Source organism: Dipteris shenzhenensis, chromosome 7 (genome assembly GCF_047967505.1).
Source record: "Dipteris shenzhenensis isolate YYH24624 ecotype China chromosome 7, Dip_SZ_1.0, whole genome shotgun sequence".
Lineage (NCBI taxonomy): Eukaryota > Viridiplantae > Streptophyta > Polypodiopsida > Gleicheniales > Dipteridaceae > Dipteris > Dipteris shenzhenensis.
In genome coordinates this window covers 46,951,631-46,975,814 of record NC_141602.1, presented here as the reverse complement: position 1 = coordinate 46,975,814, position 24,184 = coordinate 46,951,631, and the positions used below count along the sequence as shown (strand labels likewise).

At 42.2% G+C, this 24,184-nt stretch overlaps 1 pseudogene; it reads left to right on the top strand.

The window, feature by feature from the left end:
* LOC147900428 (uncharacterized) overlaps window positions 1–22,728 on the top strand; it is a 69,480-nt pseudogene extending 46,752 nt beyond the window's left edge.
* The last annotated feature ends 1,456 nt before the right edge of the window (window positions 22,729–24,184 follow it).

The window sequence follows — 24,184 nt, the reverse complement described above, 5'->3', positions numbered from 1 at the left end:
AGAAGAATCACTTTCTAGGATGTGAATCCACCTGCATATGTTGATAGACAGCAAGTTGTCCATGCACCAAATGTGCAAGGAATGGTACCACCAAGTACTCCCACAGGTATACAATCAAGGGTAGATGATGGATCATCTATTGGTGGAAATGATGAGCCAAATGTGGCTGATATGCAGGTGGGACAGCAAGCTGAAATTCCCTTGAGAAGATCATCTAGAGTGTCTAGACCGCATGATAGGTTTGTTCCAGGGGTAGACTATGTGATGCTTACTGATTGCGGGGAGCCTTCTTGCTACAAAGAGGTTATAATGCGCGAGGATCAATGCAAGTGGGAGTATGCTATGCAATCACAGATGAGTTCACTTATGAAGAATAAGACTTGGGACTCTTAGGGACTAGTGGGAAGAAGAAAATCATTTATGCAAATTCGTACATCCATATTCTAACATATTGAGAATTGCGAGTAAATGAAAGGAATTTGTATTTGTCGTTCGGGTTGATCGAATTTGATCCGTTAAAAAAGAAACAAGAGCTCCACCAGAGTTGTGGTTTCTTTGCCACATGGAAAGAAAGCATTGCCATGTAAATGGGTCTACAAAATGAAGGGTACAGGTGATGATGTGCCTAGGTACAAGGCCTGTTTGGTCGCTAAAGGGTTCAAGCAAGAGAAGGGTGTGGACTTTGATGAGATATTCTCTCCGGTTGTGAAGATGACCACACTTAGATGCATGCTTGGTCTAGTGGCATTAGAGGATATGGAGCTTATGCAGATGGATGTCAAGACAACTTTCTTGCATGGGGATTTGCATGAGGAAATTTACAAGGTGTAGCCGGAAGGCTTTGAAGAAAAGGGCAAAGAGCATTTAGTTTGCAAGCTGAAGAAGAGTCTCTATGGTCTTAAGAAAGCACCTAGAGAATGGTATCAGAAGTTTGATGCTTTCATTCGGTCCCAGGGTTTTAGAAGGAGTGAAATTGATCACTGCCTCTACACTAAAAGGGCTAAGGATAATAGCCTGATAATCTTGGCACTATATGTGGATGATATGCTATTGGCTAGTAAGAATACTTATGAGCTAGATGCATTAAAGGCCAAGTTGCATGAGGCCTTTGATATGAAGGATTTGGGACTTGCAGGTCATATTCTTGGTATGCGCATCACGCGTGATCGGAGTAGGAAACTCCTTTGGCTTTCACAAAAAGAGTATGTTACAAAAGTATTGCAACATTTCAATCATGGAGGGGGGGAAGGGAGTGAGTACTCCATTGCCTCCATATGTGAAACTGAGTCATACAGATAGTCCCAAATCAGATGAGGAAAGGGCCATGATGGCCAAGGTCCCTTATGCATCAGCGGTTGGGAGTCTTATGTATGCTATGATAGCTACTAGACCAGACATTGCATTTGTAGTGGGAGTTGTTAGCCAGTATATGGCTAATCCAGGAAAGAGGCATTGGGAGGCAGTTAAGTGCATCATGAGGTACATGAAGGGTACCAAGAATTGGTAGAGGAGACATGCGTGTACTTGGGTACACAGATTCAATCTATGCAGGGCATGTGGATAGTAGGAGATCCACTTCTGGTTATGTGTTCACCTTTGCAGGTGGTGCAGTGTCATGGATGTCTCGCGCACAGAAGTGTGCTGCTTTGTCTACCACAGAGGCTGAGTATGTTGCAGCCACCGAGGGTTGCAAGGAGGCTATATGGCTTGATCGGCTAGTGGGAGATTTGGGGATTCATACAGGTGTACCGACATTGCATAGTGATTCCATGAGTGCTATTCAGCTAGCACGGAATCCGGTCTTTCATGCAAAGACCAAACACATTGAGGTCAAGTACCATTTCATCAGGGAGGTACTTGAGGACAAGCGCATAGAGCTTGTCAAGGTTCATACAGATGATAACCCTGCAGATATGCTGATGAAGAGTCTACCTAGTCAGCGGTTTGAGTATTGTCGTGTATTGATGGGCATTGGATAGTATGCTCACTGGTTGTTCTCCCTTAAAGGCACATTGTCCTTTAAGTGGGAGGTTGTGGGGGTTAAGGTCACTGGCCTTTACCCCAGTTATGTACAATACTCAAACACATATATAAATGAATGAAAAAGAAGATTAGGGTGGTTCTGCACCCACCAAAACTTGTGTGGCTCTCTGTTTCTCTCTCTCCCTCTTCTATTCTTGCTTCTGTTGAGAGCACTCTCACCTTCATCTTTCCTCTCCTCCCTCCTTCTATTCCATTCCATTCCCTCTTCCTTTCATGCATGTTTGGAAAAAGTAAAACAAGAAGTTTTAAGAAGGTAAAAATTTTCTTACCTTAAATTTGGAAGCTACACGATATTCTTCTTCTTTGATTTCACTTATTTCACCTCTAAGAAGACCTCTAGATCTTTTAGAAGTGATTATGAAGGAGTCTTCTAAATATATAGTGAGAGTTTAACTAAACATAAACTAATTATTTTCTTTAAAACTTATTTAAATATAAACACTCTTTCTATATTCTTCCTATACTCTCGGCTTTCACTCCAACACATACATATGGTGGGTAGTGGTACGGTCCACACAGTCAACACTGACACTAATGCATTAGGGTCACTCTAGCTGGTGTAAACACTCTCAAACCTAATGCATCGTATCAACTTCTCAAGATTTGAATGAGAGTGCTTTGTTAGGGTCAAAAGCAACGTTGGACCATGAAGGCTGATGTAGATAGGGTTGCTCTGTGCCAACATAGACAGGGTCACGAGAAACACAAATGCATCACGACCATTGTCTTGACTTCTCGAGATGATCAATACAAGAGCTCATTGATACGATTCCTGAAGCTCTATCTGCTCATTCCTCCCAGCCACAGTTTCCAGAGATCCCCCTTTGTGAGTACTCTTTATCTTTTAGATCACCTTGGAGATGTCTCTCTAGAAACATCCCCCAAGCCCAATGCTTGCAAAGTGACCTCCTCTTTTGGTGCCATGTGTCCCACAAGGGACCTCACCCTTCTAGACCCCTCACGGGCTCTGCTTTGCACCTCTTAACTAATATGTAGGCCTAGGCATGACCTTAGACCCAAACCCTCTAGGCCTCATAGTATGCAAGCACCGTCAAGCCCTCTAGATTCCCACCTAACTGCAATCACAATACATGGTTCCAGGATTATGGCTGATGTAACATTCCCTTCCGCTTAAGAATGCTTTACGGTCCACTTAACTAGACATTCTTGCCATATAGTATGTCGCGTTTTTTTTTCTTGTCTATCTAAAATTATTTTTGGTTCATGTGGTAAAGATGCGGGTTCAATGAGTTCAACTAGGTCGTCATTTCCAATGAGATTATCATCATCTCCTAATTTTCTCTTTAGCCTACTAACATGAAAAACTGGATGTACTCTACATCCCTCAGGTAAGGTTAATTTGTAAGCAAGTTCTCCAATCCTCTTAAGTATTCTGAATGGTCCACAATACCTAGGAGACAACTTTAGACCTTTACCTATCTTTAGAGATTCTGAAGATTCAGGTACCTTAATCCTCAAGAAATTCTTTGGCCGCTTGAACCTTCTCTTTTTCAAGTCCCACTGTCATTGGGGCTCTTGGTTGAAATCCATACATCATCATGAATGGACTAAAACCTATAGTTGAATGTTTGGCACTGTTATATGAAAATTCTAATATGGGCAGATACTCTTCCCAATTAGTTTTCTGTTTACTTACATATGCTCGAAGTATATCCTCAATGATCTGATTGACCCTTTCAGTTTGACCATCACTCTGTGGATGATCCGTGGTGCTCATATTCAATGAAGTTTCTAACCTCTTAAATACAACCCTCCAAAAATGGCTGTTAAGGTTTCTATCCTGGTTACTAATAATACCAGCTGCTCTGGTATCCCATATAGTCTATAGATATGCTCCACAAATAATCTAGCTAATTTTGGAGTTTTAACATCTTCACTTATAGGAATAAAATGAGCCATCTTGGTCAACCGCCGATCCACAATTACCCACATAGAGTTGTGCCCCCTCTGTGTTCTAATGCTTTTCCATTTGCCAGATGGAATCTCCAATGGGTATAGGAGACCTCCTACCTTAAGGCGTTCAGCCTTATTGACTTGGCATTTTCGGCACTTCAATACATAATCTTAGATGTCCTTACCTATTCCAGGCCAAAAGAATTGTCTTTTCAAAAGCACATATGTCTTCTGAATTCCCGAGTGTCTTGCACTCGGACTATCATGACATTCAAGAAGGATTTGGCACCTACTGTCATTATCATCCGGGAGTTTTTCTCTACCCTTGTAGAGCAGGTAGCCATCTTCAATAGTATATTTTTTCCACTTGAGTCCTCTATCACCAACCTGTGGTGTGTCACCATTTCCATGCGACTCCTGAGTGAAAGCCTCTCGATTAGTTGGATCCCTATTTTTAATTGATTTCCATATTTCAGAGAAGTGAGGATCAAACTCACATTTTCCCTTTAAGGACTCTAGGAAATCATTCTGAAATTGAGTAAAACTCAATTCATTAACAATTGGCATTTGGCTAAGAGATTCTGCCACCACATTGAACTTCCCTTTCCTATATGTCAATTGTATATCAAACTCTTGCATTAACTTAGCCCATCTACCTTTTCTACCTTTAAGCTATGGGGCTGATAACAAATCCACTTAATGCTCTCTTGATCAAAGATGATCTCAAATTTTGCACCATATAAGTAGTGCCTCCACTTTTTTAAAGCATAGACTATATCATATAGTTCCTTCTCATATGCCGAGTAATTCTGTTGGGCAGTCTGGCATCTTTCTTTTGAGCAATGTCCTTGAGGACATTTCTGATGATCTTCTGAAGTTGGTAAACTCGTATCAAATATGCCCAACACTTAGTTTCATGATGACCACAATCTTTGCATTCCTTACAAATAATCACCCTCCTTCGTGGCTTGTGGCTTTGTTTGGGTGGTGCTTGCGTCATGCGTGATTGAAGTACAAGCTTCACGTGCCAAGAAATCAGCAACTATATTTTGAGCTCGAGGGATATGCTAAATTTTTACCTCTTCAAATTGTTGGCATAGTTCCAATGCTTGTTGATGTCGTGGAACCAAGCCTTTGCTCCGCACCTTCCAACTTCCACTAACTTGTTCACACACTAGTTGAGAATCTCCTTGCACCTCAAGTTGCTTGATGTGATGTTCTTGTGTCTTTTGTAGCCCAAAAATGAGTGCCGAGTACTTAGCTTGGTTGCAAGTACTTGCAGGTGCAGACTTGCTTTAACAATACACCTCACCCCCTGGTGAAGTGAGCTTTACACCCACACCAGCAGCCTTGGTCGAAGGTTTGTATGCACCGTCAAATTAGAGGAGCCAAGATGTCATCACACCAAGACTAAAATCCGGACATCCCAGGATTCTCGGTAGTCCAAGATAGGTAGAAGGAGAGGGTGGGGAGAATTCAATACTTGAGCCAAACGTTTAGCACCAAATAAACTTGCAATCCTTTGTTGATAGTTTATCTTTAGACCAAAAAGAACTACAACTTGAAGCTCAAAATGAGGCACACAGGGTTGATTAGGTACAAAGGGATTCCTTGGTCGAAACATTACCAACCATAGCCGGGCCCTAGAAACCTTTGTAGTGAGATTGAGAATAAACCATTCAAGACAAGCTTATCCACAGGAATTAATAAGCAGATGCACCAAATCTCCCCCCAAGCTTGGGGAGCATCCTACCCTTCAAAGAAGGACACCCTTTTGATTACCTCTGAAGCAGCAAGTAGCTCGATCACCACACAATGAGTAGAATTGAAATCAAAGTCCTCCCAACATATCACTAGTTCTTCACCTTGAATCATCCACGGTGTATCATCCCACCCATCGTCTCTTTGAGCAATGCACTGAAAAATCAGCTGTTGAAGGTCGACATAAAGATCAAGAAAGAGATCTCGCCAATTGGTAGCCATAATGAGCAGAGGACCAAGCACCAAATCCTTGAACTCGTCAAGAGGTGACATAAATATCCACCCTTCTCGTGTGGCGTGCGTCTAAGAAGTGAACTTGAAAATTTTTCAAATCTGTGACATGAAATGAAATACTTTTGCTTTTTACAGCAAGAGGAAACTCCCCACGGCTAGAGAGTTATAGTTCTCGAGATTTCAATATATAAGCAAAAATCATTACATTTTCATCACTTCTTATTTGGTGGCCCAATTATAAGCCTCCCTTTTGTGAAGGGGGAGGTCTTGGGTTCGAATCCCACTCTTTATTAATAAAAAGAGAGGAGAAGAGAAAGAGAAAGAGAGAGAGAAGAAGAGAAGAGAGGGGGGTGTGGGATCTGTTACAGTTTTGCAGAAGCCCAAAAAAACTCTCCGTGACCAGAAGACACAAGAGCCAAGAAAACCGTCATGATCTATCCACGATGCACACGGGTGTACATAGTAGATGCGCGAATGCGCCCGTAGGAACTTAGAGGGAGCATAAATGTTACAGTTCTGCAGATGCGACCGGTACGAGCAAAAGATTCACCAACCAGAATACACGTAGGAACTGTGACCATAAAGCATGTAGATTGGAAGCATAGAAGCAAGGAGGTTTTGTAGCCATAGAGACAGGGAAGGCACACAGTTTGGAGGTGCAAAAGTAGAGAACTACACACAAAAGAGGCCGTAGAGCCGCACCCAATTGTAGGAGTAACAAATTTTACACCACTAACCATGGAGATTTCGAATCCTAGCAGCCGCACCATTGCTATTAGCCAGAAAAGAAATCAAGACAAGAGGCTAGAGGATACGTATGGTGATGCTCGAGGGCCATAGATGAATAGGGAACGTGAAGGGAGGAGCGTTAACATGGATGGGGAAAAGGGATTAAGAGGGGAGGGAAAGAAGAGGACCTTCTATACCTCCCCCACATGGGCCTATCCTATATGGAGGGAATAACCCAATATAATATCCATCTCCACCTATTTTATATTACTTCTCCCATGGACTTTGGGCCATATCTCACTAAATGTAGGCATGGGACTGCCTAGGTGGAGGGGTGGCACATGGAGGGTCCTCTTATGTGGAAGGGTGGCACATGGTCATGCCCTGCCACCTTAACCCTGGGCCCTATGCACTCCATATTTTATTATACTATTGCCACACATACAAGCACACACTCATATTTATGCCTTTTTACTTTGGTCAAATTTATCCCTAACAGTACCAAAGCCGATATGGTACTAACATTGAGAAGAGATACATGCTAGCAAAGAATAGATTCTTGGAAAGATATGCAGGTTTGAGCCCATTGATGGGAAATACTTTTGTGAAGCTTGCAGGATCACCCTTGATGAGGGAAGAAAAGGAAACTTGCCACAGATTGAGTGGATGGAAAAGTTTCAATGGGTCATTTGTCATGTATGCATATTTAACGATGACTCGAAGTACATTCTAGAATCAGAAAGGTTGAATTCTACTCCATTTAGGTTAAAAAAAAGCTCTTCTTTTTTCTCGGGGGGGTCACTCATCATATGTAACCCTATCACGTGAGTTCAACAGAAGGATATTTTTTATTTCTAAAATTTACAGAAATAAATATACATAAGGGACTATTTAAAATAGTTTTGGAAAAAATTTACAGATTTGTATAGAAAAGGGGTACATTTTATTAATGAAAAAATTTACAGATAAGGGATTTTAAATATAGGCCTTGAACGCACGTGATATAGAGGGTTTATACATAGTGACCCCCCTGAGTCTTTTTTTGAGATCCTGATAAAGGTAAGGGAGTTATGGGTGGGCTGTGGAAAGCCACAAATAGTGAAGGGCAGGAGACCTACATCTGAGTACATGGCAAAGAGGTCTCGGTTCTATAGATGCTTGAAAGGTGTTGTAAGCAATACGCAAGGCATACTATGTAATAAGGTTGAGGCAAAGGATCTGAACACCACCGTTGCAAGATACAAGGATGTTACTTGCATTGTCTTCCGCAAGGACTCAATGTTTCAAAGCATCGTGGATGTTTGCCAAGCATATGAAATAGGAAATATATACTTTGAGGCACCAGAGCACACTGCAACTCGGAGGAAAGAAATAATGAAACCGATGTCTATTGTTTGGTGGAGAGCATTGAGGTTTGTTCCAGATGCAATAACAGAAGAAGTATGCAAGAAGATCCTAAGCGGTGACTGCTTCTTTGGAAAGAAGAGCAAGCATAGCAACTTGGATGAAGTGGTTACCCGAATGATTCAAAGTGAGGCTGCTCTCTCGGCACTATTGTTTTTATTAAAATCAGATGATGAGTTAGCTGGCAAGTCAATTGATGTGGATAAGAAGAAAGCACTTAGCCTAGGTTAACTCCTTGATAAGACATGGGCTAGAAAGTTGTTGGCTTCAATGGATGCAGATGCCACACTAACAAAGGATCTAAGAGCTAAAATGCCAAAGGTTGTTGAGACAGAATATATGGACATCAAGAAAAAGGCCTTGCAGTGCACTGCCCAAGGTAGAGCAATTGGTGGTTTACATGATGGTTCTCCATTCAGCTTCTCCTATGATATCTTGCTATAAGAGGATGATACAAAATTTGCACACATCAATTGCATTGATACAGAGCATTTCATAACCATGAGCGGTCATGCTTGGGAGAAGCCATGTGTATTTTTCATAGATGAATTGCAAGACCTTGCAGTGTCACGGATAGTTAAACTTGTGCAGTTTATCATAGAAGGTCCTATGGCAGATAAGAAAAGATCAACGTTGGTCCTATTCGTGACACAATCACAAAGGGATTCCTTGTATGTGAGTTTGACATCTGCATTTGGGTATTTACTTTCAAAAGTATACCATGGTATAGTCCTACGCAATCATATGACTGTCTTGGAAGGCAATGCCATTCAAGTCTTGCAGCCTTTCTTGATGTGCTTCTTATCCAGGGGTGGTGGAAATCTAATCCAAATTCCTTTAAAGACTCTCAAGCTTCATTACTTTGAGGACAATAAGGTTAAGCTTGATGCAACAATGGTGGACCACAGAAAGCCGAAGCATCCTGATGTGATACTAGAGATGACAAAGAATTTATTGAATGATGGGTGGGAAGTAGCATTGTATCGAATGGGTTTTGCTGCTGAGAAATTGCTACACCAAGGTAGAAATGTAAATGTCATTGATACCCCCCATCAGATTGAGTTCTTTGACACATATTATAGTTGCACTACCTTCTTTGAAGAGAAAAATGTCGAAGACGAGGGTAGTGAGTCTAAGGGTGATGATTCTAGCTCAGGTGATGATTAGGATGAAAGCTCTGAATCTAATGACTTACGCCAAGAAGAAATCTGCACAAAGAATAAGGGTGATCACTTGTTAACTAGAGTCAAGGAGGTTACACTCATCATATGAGAAGGCCCGCGGTAGCAAGAAGTAGTAGTACAGCACGTCGTAGGAAAAGGTAAGGCTAAAGAGGTGGAAGCACTTCCCTTGAAATTAAAAGTGAGGAAGGCATCCTTGATCTTCGGTGAAGGACATGCAAGTGGATCAAGTAAGGAAGCCTTACCCAAAGAAGGTATGGACGAGGCAAAGCATGACCAGGAGGAGTTACCAGGAGGCATAGATGGTTCTTCAACCATGACCTTATAGACTCCAGAGTAGCCTACTAGTCAGGTGCTTAGAACTGAAGAGCAAACTACTGAGGACCTTGCTACTAAGACTCCAGTCCTAGAGCAGCCTATTAGTCATGACCTTGGTAGTTAAGGGTGCATTGACGACATTGGTACTATCTTAGAGCAGCCTATTAATAAGGACCCTGGTAGTCAAGGGCCTGGCATTGAGGACATTGGTATTTAGGAACATGATGGTTGATGGCTTTGTAATCTCTCAAGTCCAAGTTCTTTGTGGTATGCTTGAAATGTCGCACAACTGTTAATGTCAAGTGTCTCATGTTCCTTTTGGAGCAATGCTGTGGCATTACATTGAGTGAGTCCCCTTCATGGTGTGGCACTTCTAGTGCGGAGTTCTAAATCCTATGCACAACCGTATTTCAATGGTAAATCATAAATTAATGAACGACACAAGAAGACAATACGTCAAAACGTGCATGCTCAATCTTACAATATGAGAAAGTCATCCTGAGAGAGAGAGCGAGAGAGAGAGAGAGAGAGAGAGAGAGAGAGAGAGCTGTAGAATCAATAGAAATGAGATGTAGACCCCATGAGAGAGGTTAATGATAAAGTGATGATGGCCATACTCAGGTTGGATAAAAAATTCCTCTTGCTATATTTGTCTGACTTCATGACTTAAGTATTTTAATCTCTTGCGAAGAGCTAATGTTCATTGATTTTTGGGTTCAATGTGGTTATATCAAAATTTCCTGAAGCAGTCCAATATACATGGTTAATTCATGTTAGATATCAATGCTCCACTCTTATGTAACTATGCAGGAACCAGCTAACTCTACTTGTAAGCCCCCCATATGAGGAGAAGGCATTTGAGTAGCTCAGTTATCCGGTAGGTCCTAGTTTGGACACCAGATGGGGGCCATGTGTGGCCTGATGGCTGAACAGCTTCAGATAGAGTCGGCACACTACCAACTAGGCTACATGTAAGTGCGGGAAGACATCCCATGACTGACCGCACTGAGGGTAGATGGAGAATTTCTTGGACCAGCCCACTCTCAGGTTGCGAGGCCCCCGTTCGGAGCCCCAGATGAGATCCGAATGGCTGTGGGCCAAACGTGGATTGTAGGTTAGTTGCTCTAGTCTGTGCCACAGTTCTATGGTGTGGTCAGTGGCCTATTTCGGGACCGACCTCCAATCGGCCAGTTTGGGCGGACTGGGTCGGTCTCCCAATTGAGTCTAACCGACTACGACTGGTGGCTACGTGAAGCCCATATTCATCACTGGCTACAACAACCCTGATTCCTTAGTATCCAACCTCTGTCCTTTACTATTTCTAGCACACCATCAAAGCTTCTCTCATAGGAGCGCACAGCTGGGAGGCAGTGCCATCTATTGTATCAGTTTTACAGTAACCAAATTTTTGATTCTCCATACTATCTGCTTTTCTCTCTTGCATACAAGATCCTGTTATCTGTTGAGCACAAACGTTGTATTATTTTCTTACATGGTATCAGAGCATGGGCTCTAGCAAGAAGATTTGGTAGTGTGTTTCTGTTTGCGAGCATATTGTGAGAGATGGCCTAGCCCGCAAGACTACGAATCCCACCATTCGGCGAAAGCGAAAAGTTGGACAGCACTAACTATCCACTCTGGAAGTTCAAGATGAAGACCATCCTAAGCACATACGAGCTTTGGGATACTGCTACTGGGGTGGACGTGAGGCCGGTTGTGAGACTAAATCTAGCCAATGCAGGACAATAGATAGTACCAACAATAGATGAGATTCTTGTGCGGACAAGAAGAAATACAGATGCGCTATGTTCTATTATCTGTAGTGTAAGTGATTCTATCATGGCGTTAATTCAACATGTCACCACAGTGGAGGAGGCATTGACGGTCTTGAAAAATCAGTACGAGACTAAAAATTAGACATGGATTTAGAATCTGGAGACTCAAATCGCGAACGAGAAACTGTCTTAGTCTGAAACGGCAGAGAAGTTCATCACTAGGGTGAAGAATCTACGTAATCAGATGACTGCAATTGGCATCACCATCACTAGCAAGAATCTAGCATGAAGGTGCATACGGATTCTCCCACCAAAGTATGACGGTCTTGTTACAGCACTGAATACATAGAACAAAAATCTTCCCCTCAACTTTGAGGATTTCAGCGCAATGCTTATGGAGGAGGAGATGCATCAAAAGATGAGGACTGGAGAAGATTGGGCTTTCTTGACTGGATCAAAGAAAGGTAAGTGTAAGGACTCTGGTAACCCATCTTCTTGTAATGATAAAAAGAGAAAGAAGAAGATCACGTGCTTCTATTGCAACAAGGCAGGGCACAAGCAGAATAAGGAGTAAAGAAAGAGTCCAACAACATCGCCGAGGCAGTACCAGTAGAGTTGTTCATAGCAATTGAGGAGATTTGCAGTTCATGTACCTGCGGATTGTACCTTGGATTATTTACAGTGGTGCATCACCCCACATGACCAGTTGGAAGGATTGGTATACCTCCCTACATCCGGGGAATGAGATCCTGGTAGCAATCGGCAATGATGCAAAATGTCCAGCAAAAGAAAAAGGTACGATTGCTCTCAAGTCAGATGGAGTTGTAAAACAGTTGTCCGATGTTCTTTATGTGCCAGATATCAAGAGGAACTTCTTGTCCATTTCTACGATCACGGATCGGGACCTCAAAGTTCAATTAGATAAGAATGGCGCATAGATTTTGGATCTTCAAGGGAAGGTCATTGGTAAAGGCACACGGCGCAACAACATCTACAACTCTCAGCTTTCAGTCTCGAGCCGATGTGAGCAACACTAAGTTGTGGCATGAGAGGTTTGGCCATATAAACCTTAGTTCTTTAAAGGAGATGCATAAAAGTGGAATGATTGCAGACCTACCAGAAATTATAGATCTGCCCGATGTAGGTGAAGCTTACATGATGGTGGGCAAGCAGCATCGACATCCCTTTCCTAAAGAGGCCAGCAGAGCAAAGGCTCCTCTAGAGCTCGTTCACATGGACCTCTGCGGAAAGATGGAGACGGAAGCTTTGGGTAGTTCCTACTACTTCATGACGCTGATCGATGACTACAGTAGAAGGATATGGATATACTTCTTGAAGACTAAAGATGAGGCTTTTAGTAAGCTCAAAGAATGGCATGTAATGGTCGAGAAAGAAACAGGGAGGAAGGTGAAGAAGTTGAGATCAGACAAAGGTGGTGAGTTCACATCAAGTGAATTCGAAAGTTACTGCAAAAGTCATGGGATCAAGGGGCAGAAACCCTCACCACATACATCACAGCAAAATGGAGTAGCAGAGTGCAAGATGCATGTCATCTGCAAAATGGGCAGGAGTATGATGAAAGGGAAAGATTTGCCAAAGACTTTCTTGGCTGAAGCATGTAACATGGTAGTTTACATTCTGAATCGTAGCTACATGAAGACTGTGAATGGGATGACTCCACTGCAGGCCTTTTCTGGTAAGAAACCTTCAACTGCACATTTCAGAGTTTTTGGATGTGATTTTTTTGTGCATGTCCCTGATGCTAACAGGACCAAATGGGAACCGAAGAGCCGAAAGTGTATTTTCTTGGGCTACAGTGAAGAGGCGAAGGGTTACCATCTCTATAATCTTGTTACCAAGAAGGTAATAGTAAGTCGCGATGTGGTCTTCTCAAAACAGCCGCATCAATTAGAGGAGGATGCTTCCTTCCCAGACAACCAGGACCAGGATATCCATCCAGTACAACCACCAACGGCAGACCGAACTCCCCCAATGGTGCTTGGGAGGATTCAAGATAAAGAAGAGCTTGTAGAACCACAACAGCAACGGCCGTTCCCGAAGTGGGTAAAGTAGCCTTTGGACGGCACATAACCTCTAGCCATTGAGGAGGAACCATCCGAACACCACCGATCCAAGAGATTAAGGGAGCAAAGAAGGGCGCAGGAACACTTGGTCAACTACGCTTTGATGACAAATGTGACCCATGCTGAAGAACCCAAGTGTCTTAAAGAGGCATAGGGTGATGATAGGTGGATGGAGGCTATGCAGTCCGAGTATGGCTCCATAATGAAGAACAACACTTGGGACCTTGTGGATCGACCACCAAAACGCCAGGTAATTGGCACCAAGTGGGTGTACAAGACCAAGTACAAGTCCGACGGCACGTTGGATAAGTACAAGGCTCGACTCATGGCAAAAGGATTCGCATAGGTACATGGTTTTGATTATCAGGATACTTTTGCTCCCACAGCTTGACTAACCACAATTTGCAGTGTTTTGGCTTTAGCAGCACAAGAAAGTTCGTGTTTTAGATGGATGTAAAATCTACCTTTGTGAATGGAGATAACTTGGCCGCGAGGAAGGCATCTTTCCCTTTGATGGATAGTGTATGGTTCATCACATGGACAATTTTACGATATGCACCGTGTACAGTAAGACTTTGAGAAGTGTTGTCGCATTGGTCTACAAGCCGCAACAAATTCATGCCATCAAAAATTGGCTGGCAAGGCAGCTCTCTAAATTTCCACAAGGCACTCCAGCCCCAAACTTGGACGGCATATTTCCCATCGCTGCCATCAGGAACATATAAGAGACTGGTTTGTGTTTTGCAGTAAGGTTTGCCTAGTCCTGCTTGGTTCTGATGAGGCCAATTGTACCAATTGAACACCCTATCGGGCTCAAACCTATGTGCATGGGCAAATCCAGAGAAAGTAGTGCCCAAATCTATGGCTACCACCAAAATCGCCGCTGTTGTAGACATTTGGAAAAGATCTCTTGCGCTCGCTCTCTTGGTGGTGGCTTGACACGCGTGAATTCTTCTCTGCTAATTGTTGTCCACTTCTATTAAAGGAAACAAGAAAAAGAATGCAAAAGTCCTCTCCCTCTCTCTCTAGCCTGAAGGCCCGATGAAAGAAATGTAGTTAGCAGGAGCTCAGCTGCTTGACACTATTTTAAAGGGCCGAAGAGACTCTCCAAAAGGTCATGTCTCCCACCGCTAGGCACGTAGTACTACAAAGAAAACAAAGACAAAGCTACTGGACTAGTAGGATAACGAGAGGGGAGCTAGTCTACAAAATCCCACTTCACAAGAGCACTAGTACTTTCCAATAGGCATGTGAAGTAGGGCTAATGAGAGGGTCTGTCTATGGTTGACATCTAGTTTTCTTTTTCTCTACTAGTGGAGAGTCCCTTTCCCACTACAACTAGTAAGAGGATGTGTATAGGGTGGCAATAAAATGTGGTATTTAGTTTTCTTTTTCCTTGCTAGTGGAGCCTTGGGTTTTGGTTGTGGTTTCATAGAGGTGTTTGCTGGTCATGCACATGGAAGGTTCATAGAGATTTTTTGCTTGATACAGCAAGGTCTGTAGCAGTCGGAGATAATTTAATCTCCACCATACAATTTCACATTCTTCCTTTTCAGAAGTTAGCATGGAGAGACTCGCACATCAATGTCAAGCGAGGCATTGCTTTCAAGCTTGGAAGATTGAGAAATGGCTGAATTTTACAAGTTACCATACACTTAGGTGTGTAAAGAGTCCCCACTCTTAGGGATTTTCAAGAAGGGTCCCTTCCCCCACAAGAAGTAGGGCTCATGAGAGGGTGAGCCGAGGGTGGTGCTAAATATTTTCTTTGTCCTTGCTAGCTAGGAGAGACTTGGTATTTGGTTGTGCGTCACATGGATGTTCGTTGGTCTTACTAAACATGGAAGGTTCATTCATTAAAAGCTTTTGCTTGATACATAAGTTTATTGGGTACTATTTTTACATATTTATTTTATAAGGGACATCACAAAGAAGACATAAATGCCCATGATCAAGCAATATCAAATCACAAAAGAAGAGAGAAATATTTTACACTGGTGCTGACCTTGTAGGCAAGAATTGGGACTTGGTTGGCATTTTCTTAGGGTGGTAAATTCGTCGTGCATGTCTTCCTCAATATTTGTCATGTACTTACATTGGTTGGAAATGCACATATTATTCCTTACCTACCCACCTTAACCACTCATGCATGTCTTCTTCCTCACCTTCCTAATGCTAGACTTTGTTGGCTTTGTCTTAGGCTTGTCCATTGGTCATGAATGCATGTCTTCTTCTTCATTATTGGTCATGCACGTCTAGAAATGTGTGTATCCTTCCTCACCTACCCACCAGTTTTGTCGTAAAGAGGCAAAAATTTTATATTGGATTTGAAAGTTTGTATGCCCTAATAAAAATAAAGGTTTGAAACATTCCAGGATTTGAAACTTTTATGAGAAAAAACTTGTAGTTTCGCCAAGATTTACATGTTTTTCTTCAAAATTAAAAAGAAAACATTAAAAATTGTAATATATTCTATCACTATTATGAAACTAAAAAGACTAACTCAATAAACTTTCGCTAGGATTTTATATTAATATATAAGTATAGGTTCGATAAAAACACATTTCTAGACGTGCATGACCAATAATGAAGAAGAAGACATTTATAGACATTTCATAAATTTATAGACTAATAATGCAAATTTATAGAAATGTATGACCAATAAACGTATACAAATTTATAGAAATGTATGAGAAGCCAGTGAGCCACCACTCCCAGGAAAGTTACATTTTTAAGAGTTTGGAGAGGACCTCCTTTCTTCTTTGAGTCTTCTGCAGGGTTGAGGTGGCATTTTTAGCCTCCGCCTTGGTTTTTAATTAGCTCCTTTTGAGCTTCTTTTTCCCCTCATGCATAGAATGATGTATTCCCGGATTTGAACTTGCTCTCACGGTTTTCATTCATACTTAATAAAGTAATTTTCTTGAAAAAAAAATATGCCTCACTCACTTTATTCCACTTCCCACTATCCAGTATGCCATACTCGCACCCTCTTTACTTTTAGGCGAGCTTCCTCTCTCATTTCTTCTACCATCTTGCCTTCTCTCCGAACCTTTATCTGTCTTGCCTTCTCTTACTCTCGTATTTGTTCTATCTCCTCGCTATCTATTCTATGTTCGCTCATCTCCTCTACTATCTCCTCGCTATCAATTCCATTCTCATTTCCTATCTATCTCCTTGCATGCTTAGTTCTCCTCTCCTCTCCTACATCTCCTCGTTTCTTCTATCCTGTTTCAAGCTGAACAAGTTCTTGCAATTATCCATTCTCTTGAGATTTCAATCAACACCAACTTATTATGGATTGTAGACACAAAAGAAATCAAGATGAGAAGACGAGGCAAGGACCATTGATCCAAGATGACAAAGATGAGTTTGCATTGCAGAAGCAGCCAAGAAAGGGAAGAGAACAAGAAGATAAGACATTGTAGAGAAGAGCTATGAAAGTACTCTTTAGTAAGAGAAGAGCTTGCACGTCTGTTTGAACAAATGTCTTTTAGAGGTGCTCGTGATAGGGGATTTACAGCAGGCCGCACTACTGAAAGTATTAGGAATAAATAAGAAGAATTGAAAGAAAGACTCTTTGAATCTTTGTGTATCTTTGCATACCATAATTACATCGATGAAGATGAAAAAAGTGATGCTGGTGTAATCAATGAGATAGAGATGGCCAATTTGATGGCAGGATTGTAAGGTGTTTTTTGACACCATATGGCTTTGAGTTATATGATAAACTTCTTCAAAAATGTGATCATGACCTCTTTTTTTAATGTACTCTAGTTTTAATAACATATCACCATATGGCTTTGAGTTATATGATAAACTTCTTTCAGAAATGTGATGACCTCTTTTTTTAATGTACTCTAGTTTTAATAACATGTCACGTCAGATTTTCTAATTTGAATTTTTTAAATCTTACTTTTTGTCTCAATGTTTTGTTTTAGAAGAGCCTCTTTTTTTTCACGTTCTATCCAAAATTATATCACAAAACGAATTTGGGCAGTGCACGAGTCCAAAAGTAATGAAATAGGTGTTAGACTCCATAGCATGACAAAAGAAGAGACATAAAGAAGCTAAGGGTGTGCAATGATATTAATTTTACAGGAAAAAAAAAGAGTCTAAGATCAAAAGACTGGTTTACCATGGATATAAATATTCTTTTCAAATGTAAACAAACATTGCAATCTTGACTGGATTGCAATAAACGACTTTGAGTCCACAATCCTACACAATACCAAGTGGAGTGCACCAAATAGGTTACACTCCTCATTTTCTAAAAATTAAATCACAGTGACATAGCCAGATCTCATGCATACGGCATACCAAAGGCTAATAATAAATTCATATCCATAAAAAATTTTGACATGCACAAAATACACACAACATACATTCTCTCTCTAACTATGAAACTAAACTAACATAGCCTAATACTAATCTAATATTAAGCACACAACAACATCGCTACACATATAGCCAAACACATGCATAGACACACTAACACGTGCATATACATAAGGACAAATAACGTGTAATTAGACACATAGCTGCACTCATAAAAACAACATATACACTTATTTATACCCTTATTTGTATATTTTAACTTGTAATCCTTCGCAGAAGGTCTTGGAGCATCTATTTCTTGGGGGTTAAATTGTCAAGCATCTTTAACATGATGTTAAGAGATTTAACATAAGAAGATCCCCATGAATCTCAATCGGAATGCACTCTTTCTTTCAAATCCTTAAGTCGTGTGTCTTAAACTATGGTAGTGTAAATAGTCCTTAGGGAAAGTTAGCACCTCAACGAGACTTTCATGGGGGGTTTAGGATAGAAATCTATTTGTGATTAATCATTACTCCCATCCTAGACCTAGTTGTCCGAAGAATAGCTGCAGCTTTTTATTCCATCTTGGACCATGGCCTCAAGACCCTAGGAACTCCAATCCTTGTTTCGAGTGATTGAAAAAGCATGGAATGATGACATTTGTCTACACATGAAACGAGGCCATGTGTCGTGCATAACTCATCCCTAGTTCTTTTAATTGTTGGAAAAAGAAGCTCCATCCATTCTAAATGTATTTTTATCATTATGAGATGAGAAGACTCTTACTAATTAACTAATTGAATTTGTATATGTTTTGGAAATGGGAGAAATTGGTTACATCCATATTTAAATGTATTTTATTATTATTCTATTACGTGGAAGACCAACTAGTTTTTTGAGTCACATCGCCGGCCTCCCTCCCTGGTTTTCTTCCTCTCCGTTCCGTGCCCTCTTCGACACCTTTGCTGGCAAGCATCATCCAAAACTTGCTCGCATCCAAGAGAATCCAACAATCCCAGACCCTGAAAGTAATTAATCCTTTTACCATGTCATTCCCTGCACGGAGCTGATCTCTTCGGCAGCGTTCGAATTTTTCCAATCAGTGTTTGAAATTATCAGGATGGCAGCGTTCGCGACGGTCTTGCTGCACACACAATTTTTGCAGCAGCAATTGAGACTACCTTCATCCATCAAGAGTTGATGCAGGTGCAATATAATGCAGTGATTAGCATTGGAGCGTTGGAAATCTTGCTGAAATCATCGTTAAAATCTTTTTTAGCAACATTATCGATGCTATTGGATTGGCTTTTGCTCGCTGGGATAGCAGGCAGGGGTGATCGAGTTGTTGTGTGGATTGCAGGTGGGAGCTGCAGCTGTATCTCCGACACTAAGATCCACGACGTCGACCAGAAGGTTTGCAAATTGGGTTGACCATCGCCATGAGGGGTTCAGGGATGTAATTTCTCTGCAGCCCGATCGGCAATTAAGCAATATCGATGATTTCCAGGTTCTCACAAATCAGACCAGGAATGCAGCAATTCTTTTGCAGTTCAAGCAACATGTGGACGATCCCCTAGGAGCCCTGCAAGGTTGGGGGACGTCCTATGGGAATTCGCCTTGCAACTGGACTGGCGTTTCTTGCAATATCATCAACTCCTGCGTCACAGCACTCACGCTTCCACAGCAACAGTTGCTTGGCACTATCCCCCCCATCCTAAGTACTTTGCCCTGCTTGTCCCTCTTGAATCTCTCTTCAAACAACTTCTCTGCATCCATTCCTCCCCAACTTGGGCAATTCCCTTCCTTGGAAGCCCTGGACCTTAGTGCTAACCAGCTACAAGGGCCGATTCCTCCAGCTTTGGCTTCCTCCTCCAACCTTACCTACTTAAATCTTTGCTCCAACCATCTCAATGGCACAATTCCTAGCGAGTTGGGTTCTCTAGTAAATTTGCAACACCTTTCTCTAATGGCTGCCCTTTCCAACCTCCAGTACCTAGATCTCAGCGCCAACAACTTAACTGGATCGATTCCTACCAACATTTCAGTCCCTTTCTTACCTAGACCTCAACCAGAACCAATTGACCGGCAGCATCCCCATTGTATTCGGCAACTTCTCGGCCTTGTATCACCTGAATCTTGCAAACAACTTTTTAACTGGATTTATCCCTTCTGAGCTAGGAAAAGTGGCATCCTTGGAATACCTGTGGCTCAATAATAACGCTTTGTCAGGTGAAATTCCTGCTGAGCTAGGACAACTTACGTCTCTGACGATCCTGCAACTTGGCGTCAACAATTTTTCTGGCAGCATTCCTCTTCAACTCGGCAACTGTACAAATCTGACCTCTCTCGTATTCGTCTCCAATCTTGGCTTGACCGGTATAGTGCCTCCTGAGCTGGGAAATCTCGTTCAGCTGACAGTTCTCGATTTGTCCAACCTAAATATCGCAGGCAGTGTTCCTGCATCTATAGGGAATTGCAGTAAGCTTCAGTGGCTAATCTTCTCAGGAAATCTATACTTGACCGGGAAGATACCTCCTGAATACGGAAGGCTTCAACAACTCTTATATCTGGGGTTCCGAGGGATTTTTGGCATGACCGGCAGTATCCCAGCGGAACTAGGCAATTGTACCAACCTAGAAGAGTTGTTCCTTGATAGAAATAAACTCACGGGTGCAATACCTGGAGAGCTCTCTCTCCTTCAAAACATGAATTTCCTTCACTTGGCGGACAATAGGCTGAATGGCTCCATTCCCCCTTCCCTTGGAAACTGCTCCCAACTTATGCACCTTTACATTGACACCAACAATCTATCAGGTTCAATTCCTCCTGCTCTAGGTCAACTAGGCAAACTCATTATCGTCCGCCTGTCGTACAATTCCCTACAAGGTAAAATACCCCTTGAGCTTGGCAACTTGAGTGCATCCGTGCTGGTGGATTTGCGTATTTCTTCCAACTCTCTAACCGGTAGCATTCCCTATACTCTGGGCAACCTGCTGCGTTTGGAAGGCTTATATTTGGACAATAACAAGCTAACTGGAAGCATTCCAGAACAGCTTGCATCTTGCAGTGGGCTTACTTACCTGGGTCTTCAAGACAACAGTCTAACGGGACCTATCCCGTCTCGGCTGACTGAACTGCAAGTTTTGAGTCAATCGTACTTGCAAGGAAACACGCTTTCTGGTATGATACCAGACTCTATGAGCAACTGTCAGGCGCTATACGATTTGGACCTCTCCCACAACAATTTCAGCGGTACAATACCTAGTTCTCTGTCCAAGATAAATCTGCAGGTAGGCCTGGACCTCTCCCATAACAATCTTTCAGGAACGATCCCTTCGAGTATAGGGCAACTTTCCAGTGTTCGAACGATCGACTTCTCTTCGAACATGTTGTCTGGAAGTATCCCTTCATCTATTGGTACAGGATGCACGGCACTCGAAAGGCTAGATCTGTCTATAAATCAGTTGGATGGATCGATTCCTGAGAGCCTTGGTCAACTAAAAAATCTTGCTTTTATAAATGTGTCTTATAACGCTGATCTGACAGGGCAGAGACCTACCACGGGTGTCTTCGAAAATGTCACAAACGAATCGTTTATTGGAGATATGGCACTATGTGGGCGAGTCTTAAGCCCAGAATATTGTATGGCTGCACCCTCAGTTACCTAATACCACAAGGGCTTGAGTAAACTTGGGAAAATCAGTTTAGGTGCAGCGGGGATGCTTCTCGTACTATTAGCCTGTTTGATCAGTTGGTGGAGCTATCGACGGTTTCACCAAGTATTTGCACCTCAGCTTTCTAGTGGTACGAGTTTCACCGTCAAGGATTTTAAGCACTTCGACGAGCAAGATCTCCGTCTTGCAACAAACGACTTCGACCAGAAAAACTTGATTGGAACCGGTGCGTTTAGCAGAGTGTATAAAGGTACTTTGAACAACAGCAATATTGTGGTCACTGTGAAAAGGATAGACAAACAGAATGCAGCTATGGGGGATCGAGCCTTCAGGAAGGAATTGGGAATACTAAGCAATTTAAGACATAGAAATTTGGTGGGGTTGAAAGGCTATTGCATCGGCTCACAAGTAAAAACTGTGGTTCTTGAATACTTAGAGAATGGGAGTTTAGAAGCCCAACTCTACCGTGAGGGACAAAGAGGTTCATTTGACTGGAGAATGCGCTTTGATATTTCCATTGATGTTGCACAAGCTTTGGTGTATTTGCACGAGGAGTGGGCCCAAGAGCCCGTGGTGCATTGCGACATCAAACCGAGCAACATTCTGTTGGATGCAGACATGATTGCTCATGTAGCAGACTTTGGCATTGCAAAACTGTTAGATCCGGTTGCCGTCAGTGCAACGAACTGGACCAGTACATTCAAGGGCACACTAGGCTATGCTGCGCCAGGTGAGTCTCTCCCTTCTTGCTGATGCTCAGAGTCTCAAACGTATACAAGTGGATCCTACAACTATTTCATCGAATTTGGTAGTTGTTATCCTTTTGCCAATCTCGCTACTGAATCGTGATCATCTGAACATGTTGCCAGAGTACGCATTTCAAGCTACCTACACTACCAAAGGCGATGTTTACAGCTATGGTATAACACTATTAGAGATGCTCACAGGCAAGAGTCCGACCAGCAAGATGTTCAAAGCGGACACGATGGACCTGCGGTCGTGGGTGCTATCCACGTTCTCGACAGGGGAAGCACTGGATGCAATGCTCCGATCGGAAGGTGACAAAGAAACGCACCTGCGAGACGAGATGATGCAGGTGATGGAATTGGGCGTTGTATGCACGAGGAGAAAGCCGCAAGGTCGGCCTTGTATGAGGGACGTAGTGACACATCTTAATCACATCAAGCTTGGAAACGTGCATCAGCAACTCCACAGTACTAAAGCATCTCTCATACAAAAGCAGCTCTATGATGACGATGCCACCACTGATCACATCAAGCTTGGAAACGTGCATTAGCAACTCCACAGTCAAGCATCTCTCATACAAAAGCAGCTCTACGATGACGATGCCACCACTAATCAAGAGCTTCCTTTTAAAAACCTCTAAACCTTTTGTAAATATAACAAGTGGGGCAATATTATGCAGACCTCTAGCTTGGCTAGTCTAGTTACTATTTATGCATGTGTATATGATGGTGATCAGTACAACAAGCATAATTGGAGAACTTGAAGTTTTTGTCTTTCAACTCTTTAGTTTTTGAACCCCATTTGAGGGTTGTTTGGATAATATTTCCACCTTAGGACACACATTCAGAATCTTTGAAAGATTCAGCACAAAAAGAGGCTCTTTTAAAGAAATTAGAGCGGTGTTTTACTTATGAGTAAAGGCTTTTCCAAAATGAGCCAATCAGGATGAATGATCATTGATATTCATGCAGCTTGCCTTAAATAATTGTAATGTATAGTAGGGAGTGGTCAGACCAATATATGACGTTTGCTCCATGTGGAAGGTTGTTATTAGGCATGTTGGTCCAAATGTGGTCCAGAGTCATACAATGGGCTGTTGTACATGTTGTAACATTGTAGCTTGTGAGGTGACATGAACTGGCATAGCTTAGAGTTTCTCGCACTTGTTGACTTGTAGCCAAACTTGAATCACCAATGACATATGGAGTGTGCCATGGTATACATAGCAACATTGCTTGCAGAATGTGGAAGAGGATTTGCAGTGGATCCTTTGGAGCCTTATAGACATTGATTATTGTTGCAAATTGCGTAAGGGTCGAAGAGTCAACTATGGAGAGCAAGCACAAGCACTTTGTTGATTTAAAGAATAACCCTTTTCTTGTAGGAGGTGGATATCCCAAGGTCTTGTCTATATGTAATAATGCAAAATCCGAGAACTCAGATACTTTGGTTTGATGGCATGTGTGTTTCTTGGAGACAAAGCACTACTGCTGCAAGCATGCTTTGGGTGGACATGATGTCTCTTGCATGGGACTAGAATGACTTCGTATTGAGGGATTGCATGTTTGATTTATTATGATTTTATGATGTGAAGTCCATGTAATCATGGAGCCATTCACAACTTCATTTAAGGTGCTCAATTTCTTCGTTGATGTGCTTTTGTTCAATTTTGCGAAGGAGCTAGAAATTTGCAGGGTCACGAACTTGTGAGAGAAAAAAATATAACTAGTCCATGTGCTTTGATGTTTTACAGGTCATATGCAAGAAAATCCATTGAAAGGCCATCCAAGTGGTGTATTGTTCGAGCCGCAACCGGTTGGATAGACATTGTTTAGATGGTTTTTGCCCACTTGAAATTCGCACGCTATCAAAAGTATTGGGTCCATGTTTCTGGAGTGGTGGTTTTTGTATAACAATTTGTTGCCTATGCGTGCTTGTCCTCCTAGAGCCACTACGGGTGGGTAGCGCTGCCACACAGGTGCTAGGTAGTGTGGGCACCATCGTCA